The 14,879-nt window shown below is 34.4% G+C and overlaps 3 long non-coding RNA genes across 7 annotated transcripts; 1 reads left to right on the forward strand and 2 right to left on the reverse strand.

Moving 5' to 3' along the window:
* Positions 1–1,631: 1,631 nt before the first annotated feature.
* Positions 1,632–4,359, forward strand: LOC103401600 (uncharacterized). The gene is made up of 6 exons (XR_523925.4): positions 1,632–1,926; positions 2,777–2,839; positions 2,978–3,020; positions 3,136–3,291; positions 3,426–3,498; positions 4,095–4,359. It is a non-coding gene; the product is annotated as an uncharacterized lncRNA (long non-coding RNA).
* Positions 4,360–5,292: 933 nt separating this feature from the next.
* LOC103401599 (uncharacterized) lies at positions 5,293–8,078 on the reverse strand. 5 transcript variants are annotated; one of them, XR_011571903.1, is made up of 8 exons: positions 7,633–8,064; positions 7,156–7,265; positions 6,959–7,069; positions 6,802–6,859; positions 6,631–6,712; positions 6,244–6,351; positions 5,430–5,758; positions 5,293–5,327 (listed from the first exon to the last, which is right to left on the reverse strand). It is a non-coding gene; the product is annotated as an uncharacterized lncRNA (long non-coding RNA). The 5 variants fall into 5 exon arrangements; XR_011571904.1 differs by lacking the exon at positions 6,802–6,859; XR_011571901.1 differs by lacking the exon at positions 5,293–5,327 and having other exon boundaries at positions 5,348–5,758.
* A 4,776-nt stretch (positions 8,079–12,854) lies between these two features.
* Positions 12,855–13,337, reverse strand: LOC108169480 (uncharacterized). The gene is made up of 2 exons (XR_003776486.2): positions 13,232–13,337; positions 12,855–13,098 (listed from the first exon to the last, which is right to left on the reverse strand). It is a non-coding gene; the product is annotated as an uncharacterized lncRNA (long non-coding RNA).
* Positions 13,338–14,879: the final 1,542 nt, after the last annotated feature.

Here is a 14,879-nt window from a genome sequence, read left to right on the forward strand (position 1 = left end):
ATGATATCCCTACAGAGCTTCATCTGAGAGGTAATTCTGAACAACGCAGAATTGTACTCAACCACTGACTTGAAATCCTAGATCCTTAGGTAAGTCCACTCATAGCGAGTTTTTGGAAGAATCACCGTTGTCTGGTGATTGTATCTATTTCTCAAGGCCTTTGAGAGAGCTAACAGATCTTCAACCATTAAGTATTCACTCTTTAGTCCCTCGTCAAGATGGCGACGAATAAAGATTATGGCCTTCGCCCGATCTTAAGAGGATGAGTTGTTCTCTTCCCTAATGGTATCTCCATGATTCCCTGCTTCTAGATGGATCTTGGTATCCAGTACCCAGGTAAGGTAATTCTTCCCAGTAATGTCCATGGCAGCAAAATCAAGTTTTGCCAAGTTCGCCATTTTCTTTTCTGAAAGAAAAATGAGATGTGTAAAAACTTGCAATAATATGTATTCCTGGAGGAATATAGCGTTAGAACTTCTAGTTCTTAGATATTTTTCATTTTGATCTTCGGGCCAAAAATGATAAGCACTCAAAACTTCAGGCTCGAGATTTTCATGATTAATGAGAAGAGCGATTGTACCGCACCATTCTCATCGAAACAATCATAAGATGAGCGATTATTCCGCACCACTTAAACAGCAGGAAAATTTAAATACGCAGAGCAGGGTAGGCAATTATACCACACCACCTAAAATTGCAATGAAATTAAACAGCATGCAAATTTAAATATGCAGGGTAGGGTGGGCGATTATACCGCTCCACCTAAAATTTGCAGTAAAATTAGATCTGCAGTCCAAGATAGGCGATGATACCGCACCATCTTGGATTGCAGTAAGATTAAATTTCCAGTTCAAGATGGGTGATTATACCACATCATCTTGGATTGCAGTAAAATATAAATAAACACTGGGTTAATAATCAATAGCTACACCAAACAAGAAATCAAAGATATATGTAACTGTTAGGTTGAGAACTAAAAGCAGGCATGGTGCAAACAGTTCTTCGCAAGGGTATGTCCAGCAGTTGAGGTAGAGGAAGAAGATGAATAGTAAAATCCTTAGAGGAAATTTTTTTTCTTTCTTTCTTTCGGTGAAGGTAGATGGAAACTATTTAAGGTTAGAGAGTCGTGCTGATAACGTGTTATAAATAGGCAAAAGTTAGAGAGATAACCTTTTTAAGGGCATGAGCGAAGCAGGTGCAAAATATCACACTATAACTTTAGTAACTATAATACAAAAATGATGGCAGATAAAGAGAGGGAAAGATACTAATATTATTTCTCTTGCTTTCTTTCGTAGTGTATTTGATAATAGACGAAGTGCTCTATTTATAGAGTGACTCCCGTAATTACAACCATTAAAATATAATGATGATACTTTTGAAAGTATCAAACACTATTACTCACTATTATTAAGTCTTTACAATTTTGAGTGGACATTTATTATTCATCCACTAATTCTATAACAATTTCTATACTAAAAGTAAAACCCAAACTCAGATGCACTGTTCACGGACAGTGCGCGGGCGAAAATGCCCCCAATTGGTCTTCAACCTTTTTTACTCCCATAGTAAAATGGCGGTTTTGTCCTCCTAGCCCACGCTTCTCTCATCCGTGTGCCATTAGGTTCGATCTTCTTTTTCTGTTCCTCGCTTGGCACGCGTCCATCATCGCTGCCGTTTCTGTTTCGGTTCTCTGCTTTTTCTTTCTTTGCTTTCCTTTTCTCTTCTCTCTCTCTCGCCCTCTTCTCAGTGTTTTGCAAGCATTTCTCCCTTTCTCTTTGTCACCATGGTCTCCATCACTCTCAAACCTTCGTTTCTATCCCTGTCAAATCTTGGCTCGCTGGAAAAGTCTAAATCAATTTAAGCTTCTTCAGCTTTTTGATTTGGATTGAAGATGATTTTAAGCCAAAAAGGTTACGTTTTCTGGTAAGTTCTTTGAAACCTACATCTCAGAGTTTGTTTTTTCTTTTTTTTTTTCAAATCTATGGGTTTTGTTTTCTTCAATTTTAAAATATTAAAAACTGAATCTTTTATTTTTGGGTAATATTTTTCAATTAGATTATGCTATGGGTTCTGATGAGGCATGGAATTGGGTTTGAGAGTTTTGATTTAATGAGAGAGATAAGGAGTATACACGGAGAGAGGGAGGTAGGTCATTTGCAGAAATGGAGATTAGGGTGAGAGAAAAACGGGAGAGAAGGGATAGCAGATTAAATTTTGATTTTATAATTTTGGGGGGGTTTGTGTTTTAAATTTTGTGTTTGTAATTTTGGGGTTTTGTGTGTGCGCTTGGATATGATTTAGGTATCAATTTCAGGAAATGGTGGTGTTGCAATTTTGGGGCTTTCGTATGCAACCTTGGAACCACTTTGTGCTCAAGGTGTATAAAGGCTATGAAACCTCATTGTACCTTATCTTTAGTCGATAGGAATTTTGTTGGTTTTTCGATTTTATCTGGGTCCCTTTTTTTACCTCCAAGGTCTACATTTGCTTATGAGTTTTTTTACTTTCTTAGTATGGCCTTTAAATTTTTTTTGGTAGTTTTTGTAGATATAGCCTACAAATGTTGACCTGAAGTTTGGACATAATCATTACTTCCTATTACAATTTATAACGTTAATTCAATTAACTAAAGTTGATTGGAATTTGACGATGATCGAGATATTTGTATTCAGATGGGATTTGTGTATGAATTTTGTTTTTGTAATTTTGGGTATTGTTTATATAGTTAGAATCGTTGTCCGGGCGTATGATTTGCTTCTGTTTTTCGTTTCAGGACTCGTTACTCTTCGTTTCTTGGGGCTTTTGTGTGAAGCTTTCGAAGCGCTTTGTGCTCAAGGTAAATAATTATGGTTTTTTCCTTTGAGGCTTTTGTGGAACATTTTTTTTTTTTGGGGGTAATATTGTGATAGTTTTATTTAGTATATTGTGAAAGTTGATTGTTTGAGAAACTGAGTAACTATGTATTTGTTTGTAGTTATGGTACGAGACGTGATATAAATCGAACAGGGTGAGATAAGGTATTTAGGTATCACAACAATTGGTCGTGAAAAACTATTAACAAACTACATTTGAAACATTCATTCGTTTATATTATATATGGTGGTTCCAAGCTTGGGTTCTTTTTTCATGCAGCCTTCTGCTAACCAAAACGGGTCTATTCAGTTTTGGTAATGCTGCAAATGGACAAATCACATCAGAGTGCTCTGCTACCCCTTTGTTATCTAATTTCATGGATTCATCTATGTGCTATCTTCATAACTATTATGTCTGCTGCCTATTACTATGGAGGTAAAACTTATGGGTGAACTATTTGCTTTAGATTGGTTTATTTATGGATTATCAGAATCTTCTTTAAATTCATGTATATTTTTTATATCAAAATTCATGTGTGTGATATGAATGGTTTTGTGAATTTCTTTTAGGCTATGATGAGACTAGCAACGGCTGGGATGACTACTTGAGATATGTAAATCCTGAGGGAGTAGAAATGATTTTGTAAGTACCTGAGATGGGTTCTGGGTATATTTTTAGATTATGAAATTTAATTTTAATTGATTTTCTAGGAAAAATGGGAGACTATGAGTGAGTATATTAAAAGGCTGAAACTTTGCATAAAGTGGTTTCAAGAGCTTGAGGAAAGCTACTTATTAGAGCGTGAGAAGTTAGAGAATGATTCTGGGGTTATTGAATTCAGAATTTTGATTTAGAGTTTTTTTTTGGTTTTTTATTATATTGGAGTTAAATTCCGTTTTTTGTTTGGGCATTCAATGGCATGCATGCTTAATTTCATTGATTGGTAAATATGTTTTGTATTCCTACAATATTTTGTAAAAACTTTGGCATCCAACAACGTTGTCCTTCTTGGCTAGCATTCTTGATTGTATTTTTTTGGTTAGTTTTATGTGCTTATGGTGATTATTATATGCTTTTAACTGGTTAACTTTGGGTTTGAATCTATAAACCCTTTGGCCGGTTATTTTGGGTTTGATTTAAGAGTATTATTAGATGGTTAAGCATTTGACCAAATGTTTACTTGATTGAAAGATATGCTATATGAAAGTCTGTATTTTTTCCATGTTTCATCAATACAGATAATGCAGGAGTGGAAGGGATTGGGAGACAAATAAGTGTGCAACTGAGGAGGAAGATGAAGGAAGCAGTAAAATTCAGTTGGATCCTAAATGAACTCTTAAAGAATATATGGTAGGTTGAAAGTTTAGATATCAGAAGTTTGGATGAATTGAATCCTCCAGTTTTTTTTATATAGTTCAGTAATATTTTAGATAAATGAATTAAAAATATGGTGTGTATAAAACCTACGCAAAATATTTATAACACATATGGTCCATTAGTTAACACTTATATGCAATACATATAATCCATTTGATATTCCCGCAACAATGGAATGTCAAAATATAATCACTAGTACAAAAAACACTTCACGCGAAAGTACAAAAAACACTTTGAACGACGTAGGTCATTCGTCGTGCAAAGTCAAAAAACGTCGCGTAAAAATTAGCCCAAAGAACCTTTGTCGTGCACCAATCGTCGTGTCAAGGTAATGACAAAAGGGTTTGCATGATGAAAAAGTGACCTCTGTTGCGCAAAGTAGTTTGGGCAACGTGGGTCGCTTCTTTGTCGTGCAAACCTATGTTTTTTATTTGCGAAAAAAAAAATTTATTTAATTTTTAATAAATACTATAATTAAATTATAAATAATAATTAATAAACCAAGAAAAAGTATTGAATTATAAAATATATGAAAATGTATATACAAGATGTCCAAATATAAAAGAAAAAACTACAATAAGTAGTCTTTTAGGCTCGATGCATCAGGCTACTAAGTATTGGCTGGGCGAAGTGGTTGGGAGGTCAAAGGTGGAGCAAGATCAGATGCTGACATTGGGATTTGGAGGCCAGACATCTGTAAGGCCTGTAAGATCATACTCATCTGCTCGTCCTGGGCCGAAAACTAGGTTGCAATCTCGCTTCCTGAGCTACTGCTTCCTGGGCCGAAAACTGGAATTACAACCCAATTCAAAAGAATTAGGGTTTAACTCCATGACCATGTCCATTTTCGCTTTTGGGAAACAACCCACTAACTAAGCAATCTAATTAAAATTTGAATTCCGATATCAAAAGTTAAACTACAAATGCGCAACATGACCATAGAATCCAAGGGAGAAACTGCTGAGAAAGAAATAAAGCCTTATGTCTATCTCCGGTATTGTAACCCCTAGCTTAGCAGACAAATTTTTCTTTAACACATTAAACTTGGGAGCCAAGTCATTTGCAACAGGGCCACCATACCAAATTCATTAAACCTACATATACAGATGTGTCATCAACACAAAGGAAAATGATATTGTTTTAATTTTTAAACACATCAAAGTGCAACGAAATTTTTGACAATCTCAACAATAAGCCTAGCAAAGTCGTGCATAATTCTTGCAATATAGCATACAAACGGATACACAGCAAGGCTGTAAATAATATGTAAAAGTTAAAACAATAGCAAAACCAACGGGTAAAACACCCAAAGATACTGAAACTTAACAATATCAGGGCAGAAAACTCATGCGAGGAGGCTAACTTAATATCAACATTGAAGACACCGAAATACCAGATTATCCAGCTTGTCAAGAAGGCTAACAATCTTTTAAACCTCCTCTGTAGCATTGAGACCAGGATCCTTTAAAGCAGCATCTTCAAATCCAGAAAGGGCCCTTTCATAGTTTTCCAGATATCTGTTTACCTAAAACCAGAAACTTAATCTTATAATTGTACAAAACATGAGATATTGAGCAGTACTAAGGACCCAATCGGGTGGCAGAATGTCTTTCTAAGACTCATGCAACTTATGTCACTTCATACATCCTCCTCTTTACTTAACAAAAACAGAAAATAATATATAATTTATCATTACTGTTTCCTATTCTCTCTACTTGTATTAGTACAACTCTATCTTTAACCTATCTAGACGCTGACTCAGAAAAGAAAGATTGACGAATCATCATCTACTTGAGAAACTTATGAGTACTAATTCCAGACAAAACACAAGAAAAACTGAGCTTACAGTGGCACAGTTAAAAAATATAGGTCTGGATTGGACTGCATTCTTTCATCCTTTTCGTGATACGCAACGTAAAACATTAGAACATCTTCTAACTGACAGAAGATCCATACTTACAAGAAATACAGCACATAGACAACTGACTCTGACTCTGCAGTAGTTCTTACTTTAAGCACTTATTGCATTTTGGTATGCCTTCAAAGATTGCAGAAGTTTGGAATGGTCCCAAGCTCCAGTCACAAAGAATCTTGTAAGACATGCATTTCCAAGATTGTCTGCCAATAAAGTTATAAAAATTCAGTTAAATAGAATAAGCAATGATCTCCAAAAAATAACCAAAGAAATGAAACTAGGGATTAAGTGAATCAGTAGAAAATATTTATGCATGTACAAGATACCAGTCAAACTATGCTAACTGGAAGAAGGCTAGCAAACATCCAGGGTAAATGGCAAAGCAAACTAAATGTTACATGCTATACAACTTATCAAGTATAAATCTTACTCAAATCCGAAGAATATAGAACTTTTTGAGATGGTTGATTATGAGATCTTACACCATGAATTGCCATCCTTGACATCAAGAGTTATGGCTTCCTTGGCATGTTGAATGCTTTTGTCCTGCCTCATTGACGGTACCTAGAAAAATGATGAAAATTAGGTAAGCATAATGACGCAAACATCATGAAAAACAACAGGAAAAACAAGTTGAGCGACAAAACGGTTGCCTTGAACCATTTTTCTTTCAAGCATCGAAAGTTGACAGAGTATTTGCCTTTTTGGACCCTGCCTCCAAACGCAACGCACGTCTCAATCATAAAACTTATAGTACAATGAATCGAGAGGTCACTGCAATAAAACTACAAAAATCTAATCAAGAATAACCTTGCTTAGGGCAAGATTAAAGCAGTTCTTGGCTGAAGATAGATCTCCCTTCTTCCAAATGCGGTTACCTAAACATAGCCAAGCATCTGAAAGAGATGGATTCAACTTAACCTGCATCGTCGTTTAATCTATTTCAGGAAGTGAACTGAAAGAATTACAAACATGCTCAACTACAGGAAGTCACAATGCATTCTTACAGCTTTTGATAGATGATCCTCTACTTCTTTTCTATAATTCGGTAAAACATCTAGTATCTTTCCTCTCAGATATTCGTATTTCGCATGTTAAGCCGGATGTTTTCTTTGCTCTGGTAAAAGACACAGTGTTTGAAACTTGAACTAATAAGATACAAATACAAATGCAACATAATAACAAAGGAATTAGCAGTGACAGCGATTCGAGAACACAATGTAGGCATTATCGTTACAGAAACAACACTTTTATCGGGGGAGATTTTGAATTCATCAACTTTTTAGTCTATTCTCAAATTTTAAGCTTCTATGTGTACCAATGTAGTCCAAAATCAAAATTGGAACTTCAAAGTTGAAACGAGCATATCAACGAAAACCCACAAAAGAGAAAGGCACAATCGGGTTTATAATAAAAGGGCACTTAGGTCAGCTTCAAATGGAATCAACAGAGATTAAAACGAAATGGGTAAATGGAAAAATTACCAAGAGGTATGGAATCGAGGAGGTTGAGGGCAAGATCGGAATCGGCGTTTAATCTGGAGATTTTGTCATCCGGGTCGGCTGGAAAGTAGGTGTCTCAGAGGAGGTAAAGAGCTTCGGCAGCTCTTGCGGCTTTGGCCAGTGCGTCGTCTTCCACTGCTCGACTACTCATCGCTCAGACATAGTCGCACGTAGAGCCAACTGTGAGAACGAGAAAGGACTCTCAACTCCAAGTTGTTCTTCGGAGGAAACCGAAGCAAACGACGTCGTCTGGGTGAGGAGAGGGGAGATTGTGAGCTTGTGCTATGGAAAAAAAGCAGGAGAAGCACTCGGCTCTAAGCGTGAGCGAGACAGGGTAAGAGAGAGGGCGAGATGAGCGAGAGGGGAGAGAGACCGAGTGAGCCGGAGGGAAGAGATAGATTTGTGGGTAGCGTCTGGACTCTTTTCCAATTAAACCCTAAAAAAAGGCCTATGTTTTTTCAATTAAACCGCCAAACTTTTAACAATTGTGCGACGTAGTCATAAATATGGTTTAAAATATCCATAATATCCCGATATTTTCATTGAAATTTTCGTGTTTTTTGGACTACTGATATTTTTTTGGACTATCGATATTTCCGATATCATCGATATTTTAGACCTTGCTAAGTCACTCATGTATCTTATCATTCAATGTATAAAGTGTAAAATATTATACTAATTTATTATATACAAATGATTATGGTGTGTTTAAACTTCTTTCATTAATTACTACATATTTTCTACACTCACAATGTTTGCCAGCTCGCTATATAATCAACTTAAATCAATTATATGCATCATGCAATGCATTTCCTTCCAATTTTTTTGTGATAAACTAATAGATAATTGACTAAATAAACATCCTGCAAAGTTTCAATAAAAATTTCCAAGTTTTTCTTACAATTTCCGTGGTTTTTATTCAATTTTAATCGATATCGATAATATTCCGATATTTCCATCGAAATTTCCGTGTTCTTGAACTACCGATATTTCCGATATCATCGACATTTTATACTTTGGTTATAAATTATGACGTCGCGCAGAGTACTTTTGCGCAACATTTATATTAAGACATCGTGCAAGGTATTTTAAATAAAAAATATTATTTTATATAAATATATGCCATTGAATTTGTTTGTATATGCTTCAAGATCGTAAATACAAAAAATCATAAAAAACAAACATTCAGAGATCAAGTAATAAGACAAAACTTTTCAATGGTTATAAACGAAAAATCACGATTTAAAGATTATTTTAACTCCGATTTTGATTATTTTTTATAGCTACACTCCTTGATCCTATATGAATACGATGAATGAATTCGATCTTCAATTTAAAATATTTACACTAGTGGATTATGTTATACTTAATGAAAGTATAAATAAACTCTTTAGTTTTAGTGAATCTATCATTTTAATGGGATACGCATCCTACGAAACTAATTTCAACGAGTCAACCGTCACACTTATTTTTATATGCTTCGGGATCGCATACGCCAAAAATCGCAAGAAACAAATATTCAGAGATCAAGTAACAAACAAAACTTTTCGACGGTTATAAACGAAAAATCACGATTTAACGGTTATTTTAACTCCGATTTTGATGATTTTTTACAACTACACTCCTTGACCCTATATGAATACAATAAATGAATTTGATCTTCAATTTAAAATATTTACACTAGTGGATACAAAAAAATCTTAAGTTATACTTAATGAAATTATAAATAAACTCATAAGTGTTAGTGAATCTATTGTTTTGATAAGATACGCATTCTACAAAACTAGTTTCAACGATCCAACTGTCAAACATGTTTGTATATATTTCGAGATCCCATACGCCAAAAATCGCAAGAGACAAACATTTAGAGATCAAGTAACGGGACAAAACTTTTCGACGGTCATAAACGAAAAATCACGATTTAATGATCATTTTAACTCTGATTTTGATGATTTTTTACAGCTACACTCCTTGACCCTATATGAATATGAATGAATTCGATATCCAATTTAAAATATTTACACTAGTGGATACCACAAAATCTTATGTTATACTTAATGAAAGTACAAATAAACTCTTAAGTGTTAGTGAATCTATTGTTTTGGTGGGATACGCATTCTACAAAACTAGTTTTAACGATCCAACCATCAAACATGTTTGTATATACTTCAAGATCGCATACGCAAAAAATTGCAAAAAAAAAAAAACATTCAGAGATCAAGTATCGAGACAAAACCTTTCGACGGTCATAAACGAAAAATCACGATATAACGATTACTTTAACTCCGATTTTGATGATTTTTTATAGCTACTCTCATTGGCCCTATATGAATACAATGAATGAATTTGATCTTCAATTTAAAATATTTACAGTAGTGGACACCACAAAAAAGACTTTGCGCGACGCAGGTCCTACGTCGCACAAACCCTTTTTTTTTTTGGTAAAATATTTTTTATTTAATTTTTAATAAATATTGTAATTAAATTCTAAACAATAATTAATAAACCAAGGAAAAGTATTTAATTATAAAATATATAAAAATGTATAAGCAAGATATCCGATCAAAAAAAGAAAAAACTACAAGTCTTCTAGGTTTAATACATTATGCTACTGGGTATCAGTTGGGCGAAGTGGCTGGGAATTCGAAAGTGGAGCAAGATCAGGTGCTGGCATCAGGATTTGGAGGCCGAACATCGCTAAGGCTCGTACAATCAGGTGGATACCACAAAATCTTATGTTATACTTAATGAAAGTATAAATAAACTCCAAGTGTTAGTGAATCTATTGTTTTGATGACATATGCATTGTATGAAAACTAGTTTCAACGCTCCAACCGTCAAACTTGTTTGTATATACTTCAAGATCGCATACGCCAAAAATTGTAAAAAACAAACATTTAGAAATCAAATAACAGGACAAAATTTTTCGACGATCATAAACGAAAAATCACGATTTAACAATTATTTTAACTCTGATTTTGATAATTTTTTAAAGCTACACTCCTTGACCCTATTTGAATACAATGAATGAATTCGATCTTCAATTTAAAATATTTATATTAGTGAATGCCACAAAATCTTATGTTATACTTAATGAAAGTATAAATAAACTCTTAAGTGTTAGTGAATCTATTGTTTTGATGGGATACGCAATCTACGAAACTAGTTTTGACGATCCAACCGTTAAACATGTTTGTATATATTTCGATATCGCATACGCCAAAAATTGCAAAAAATAAACATTCAGAGATCAAGTAACTGGATAAAACTTTTCGACAGTCATAAATGAAAAATCACGATTTAACGATTATTTTAACTTCGATTTTGATGATTTTTATAGTTACACTCCTTGACCCTACATGAATACAATGAATGACTTTGATCTTCAATCTAAAATACTTACAGTGGTGGATACCACAAAAAAGACTTTGCGCAACGTAGGTCCTACGTCGCACAAAGTGGTTTTGCGCGACGTAGGTCACTTCTTCGTCACGCAAACCCTTTTTTTTCTTTTTTTGGCAAACTTTTTTTATTTAATTTTTAATAAATATTGTAATTAAATTCTAAACAATAATTAATAAACCAAGAAAAAGTAACTATAAAATATATGAAAATGTACATACAAGATGTCCGAACAAAACAAAAAAAACTACAAGTATTCTAGGTTTAATACATCATGCTATTGGGTATTGATTGGGCAAAGTGGTCGGGAAGTCTAAGGTGGAGCAAGATCAGGTGCTAGCATCAGGATTTGGAGGCCGAACATCGCTAAGGCCTGTACAATTAAATGGATACCACAAAATCTTATGTTACACTTAATGAAAGTATAAATAAACTCTTAAGTGTTAGTGAACCTATTGTTTTGATGGGATACGCAATCTACGAAACTAGTTTTAACGATCCAACCGTCAAACATGTTTGTATATATTTCGAGATCGCATACGCCAAAAATCGCAAAAAACAAATATTCAGAGATCAAGTAACTGAACAAAACTTTTCAACAGTCATAAATGAAAAATCACGATTTAACGATTATTTTAACTCCGATTTTGATGATTTTTTACAGTTACACTCCTTGACCCTACATGAATACAATGAATGAATTTGATCTGCAATCTAAAATACTTACAGTAGTGGATACCACAAAAAAGACTTTGCGCAACGTAGGTCCTACGTCGCGCAAAGTGGTTTTGCGCGACGTAGGTCACTTCTTCGTCACGCAAACCCTTTTTTTTCTTTTTTTGGCAATTTTTTTAATTTAATTTTTAATAAATATTGTAATTAAATTCTAAACAATAATTAATAAACCAAGAAAAAGTAACTATAAAATATATGAAAATGTACATACAAGATGTCCGAACAAAACAGAAAAAACTACAAGTATTCTAGGTTTAATACATCATGCTATTGGGTATTGATTGGGCAAAGTGGTTGGGAAGTCGAAGGTGGAGCAAGATCAGGTGCTAGCATCATGATTTGGAGGCCGAACATCGCTAAGGCCCGTACAATTAAATGGATACCACAAAATCTTATGTTACACTTAATGAAAGTATAAATAAACTCCAATTATTAGTGAATCTATTGTTTTGATGGCATACGCATTGTATGAAACTAGTTTCAACGATTCAACCGTCAAACTTGTTTGTATATACTTCGAGATTGCATATGCCAAAAATCGCAAAAAACAAACATTCAGAGATCAAGTAACAAGACAAAACTTTTCGACGATTATAAACGAAAAATCACGATTTAACAGTAATTTTAACTCTGATTTTGATGATTTTTTACAGCTACACTCCTTGACCTTATATGAATACAATGAATGAACTCGATCGTCAATTTAAAATATTTACACTAGTGGATACCACAAAATCTTATGTTATACTTAATGGAAAGTATAAATAAACTTTAAGTGTTAGTGAATTTATCGTTTTGATGGGATACGCATCATACGAAACTAATTTCAATAATCCAACCGTCAAATTGAATCCGTTACTTATATGAATTGCCAAATAATACGGCAATTTGAATTTGGTAATTCAACAAATTCTAAATAAATTTTTAAACTTCATTCGACACGTTTGCAGTCAGTATGGAGATAGAATTTTGCCACGACTCAATGGAGCCACCAACTACAAGACAATACAATCCAACAGGTTTTGCAAAAGCCAGTATTAATACATAAAGAAGAGAAGATCAGAACATGGCAAAAAATTAGGTCCTCCTCGGACAAATAAATGCTTCAAATTCAACGAAGAATAACCTTATGACACAGGTTGTTTATGAAAGAAGCAAGATATAGCGAAACAATTCAAATTACATATTTTCATAAGAGTTGCCTTGTGATGTTTAAGACCACCATGGTGCTTCCCCGGTTCTGAAATCGGTTTCAACCCATGGAACAAACACCTTCCCGTCATCAATATCGGCATGAGCCAACGCCAGAGACTGTTCCAATAAGTAAAATTTCAAAGATTGGTTATTTCAGAAAGGAGGTAAAGAAACAGCCTTTTATCGTACGTATTATGCAGCATTTCACATAAGAACTAGCAAGAGTCAATAAAAGTCTAAATGAACTTACCAAAGGAGCAGGTCCTCTGACAACCCTTCCTTGGTCATTGTACGGATCCATGGCAGGGGCATAAGAACTTGTTCTCCGCCTTGTTAAATGGCACGACACAACCAAGTTAATTTAATACCACAACAACCATAGCAAACAATCCAAGTTAATTTAATACCTTCTAATAATATACATCCCAAATTTCTCAATTCGATTTTCAGAATGGTTGATCACAACAAAAAGTATCATTAGCTCATAATCCCATAATGCTGCTGATTGTATTGGAAGTCAGACTTGAACATGTCATACAAATTGAAATGAGGATATGATAATCTAAGATATTGAGCTTCATCAGTGACATGTATCTGTACCTTCAATCCTTGTGTGAGGGTCCTGTCACCAGGGCCATGAGTCTTAAGCCATTCAGCTGCAATCACGTCGTTTCCGAGAGCATCCTTAGCAACTTGACCACCAGAGCCGGAACCAGAGCTGTAATGTTTTTCCAATCAATCGTAGCCATATCAAAGAGCTATGGATAAATTATTTTTACCCACTAAAAGTTATTTCCCACTCGGTTAGAAGAATAATTAGTTAATTTTCTTCTTCTTCTTTTAAATGGAGGTCCGTTAAAGCATACTAGTTAAAGCATTTTGTTTCGGTTCAGCATTATATCATTGACATCAGAAAATTCTTTATCTGCAGTTCCTGAAGCCATTAATCTCTCCTTCCTAGCCCATCAATCCCTCTCTCTCCTCAACCCTTACACAAACATATAGGTATCAAGCTGTCTATTAAGCACACATTGGAAACAGAAGAATATTGATACAAGGAAAGACATACCCCCTTCTTGCAAATGATGTTAACTCTGAGCATTCCTCCAAGGAATTCAAGCCATGAATAAGAAAATGAGACAATGCATATAATTTCTATGTAGAGAAGAAGAATTTGAGGGGAGCAGATAACAACGTACTTCCAGCATTGTTTTGAATTCATCCCGTGGCTTTTCTGTTTGACTCTGCCTCTCCTCAGCCTCCTGCTTTTTCCTTTACAGCTCAACCGTATAATGTAAATCAAGGAAATTTCAAAGGGAAACCAACATTTCTTACAATTTCTTCCGTGTAAATATATAAGTTAACCCCGATAAAGTATTCAAATGCTAATTCCAAATGAAGCACAAACAAGTCTTCAACAATATATCTACACTCTCACTCCTTTTAATAGGTAAAATTAATAAAGATTACTTCAAAATTCAATCTCACAAAACTCCACCATTACCAAAAAAGGGCATAGCAAGTAGGCAAAGGTATATATACACAAAAATCCCATATGCAATATGAAGAAAATACCTTCAAATTCGTTCTTCAATGATATTTGTATACAAAAATCCTGTACAAAACAAATTTAGCAGTTTTAGTTTGAATTCTCAATTCAAAGTCACATATACAAAATCAAATCGCTTACTGGATAGGAATAGATCGAGGAAGGGAGAGGATTGGAGAAGTTTTTGAAGAGAGATGGGGGAGGGAGGTAGCTGCTACAACTAGTTTTGCAGTTTCTGCCTCGCAAAGTTTCGTTGCGCAAAGACCGTTTGCATGACGAAATGTGTTCCGTCGCGCAACCATGTTTTTTTACTAGTGAATCCTAAAATAAAATATAAGGAAGCTTAGCA

This window comes from Malus domestica, chromosome 10, assembly GCF_042453785.1.
Source record: "Malus domestica chromosome 10, GDT2T_hap1".
NCBI classification, from domain to species: domain Eukaryota; kingdom Viridiplantae; phylum Streptophyta; class Magnoliopsida; order Rosales; family Rosaceae; genus Malus; species Malus domestica.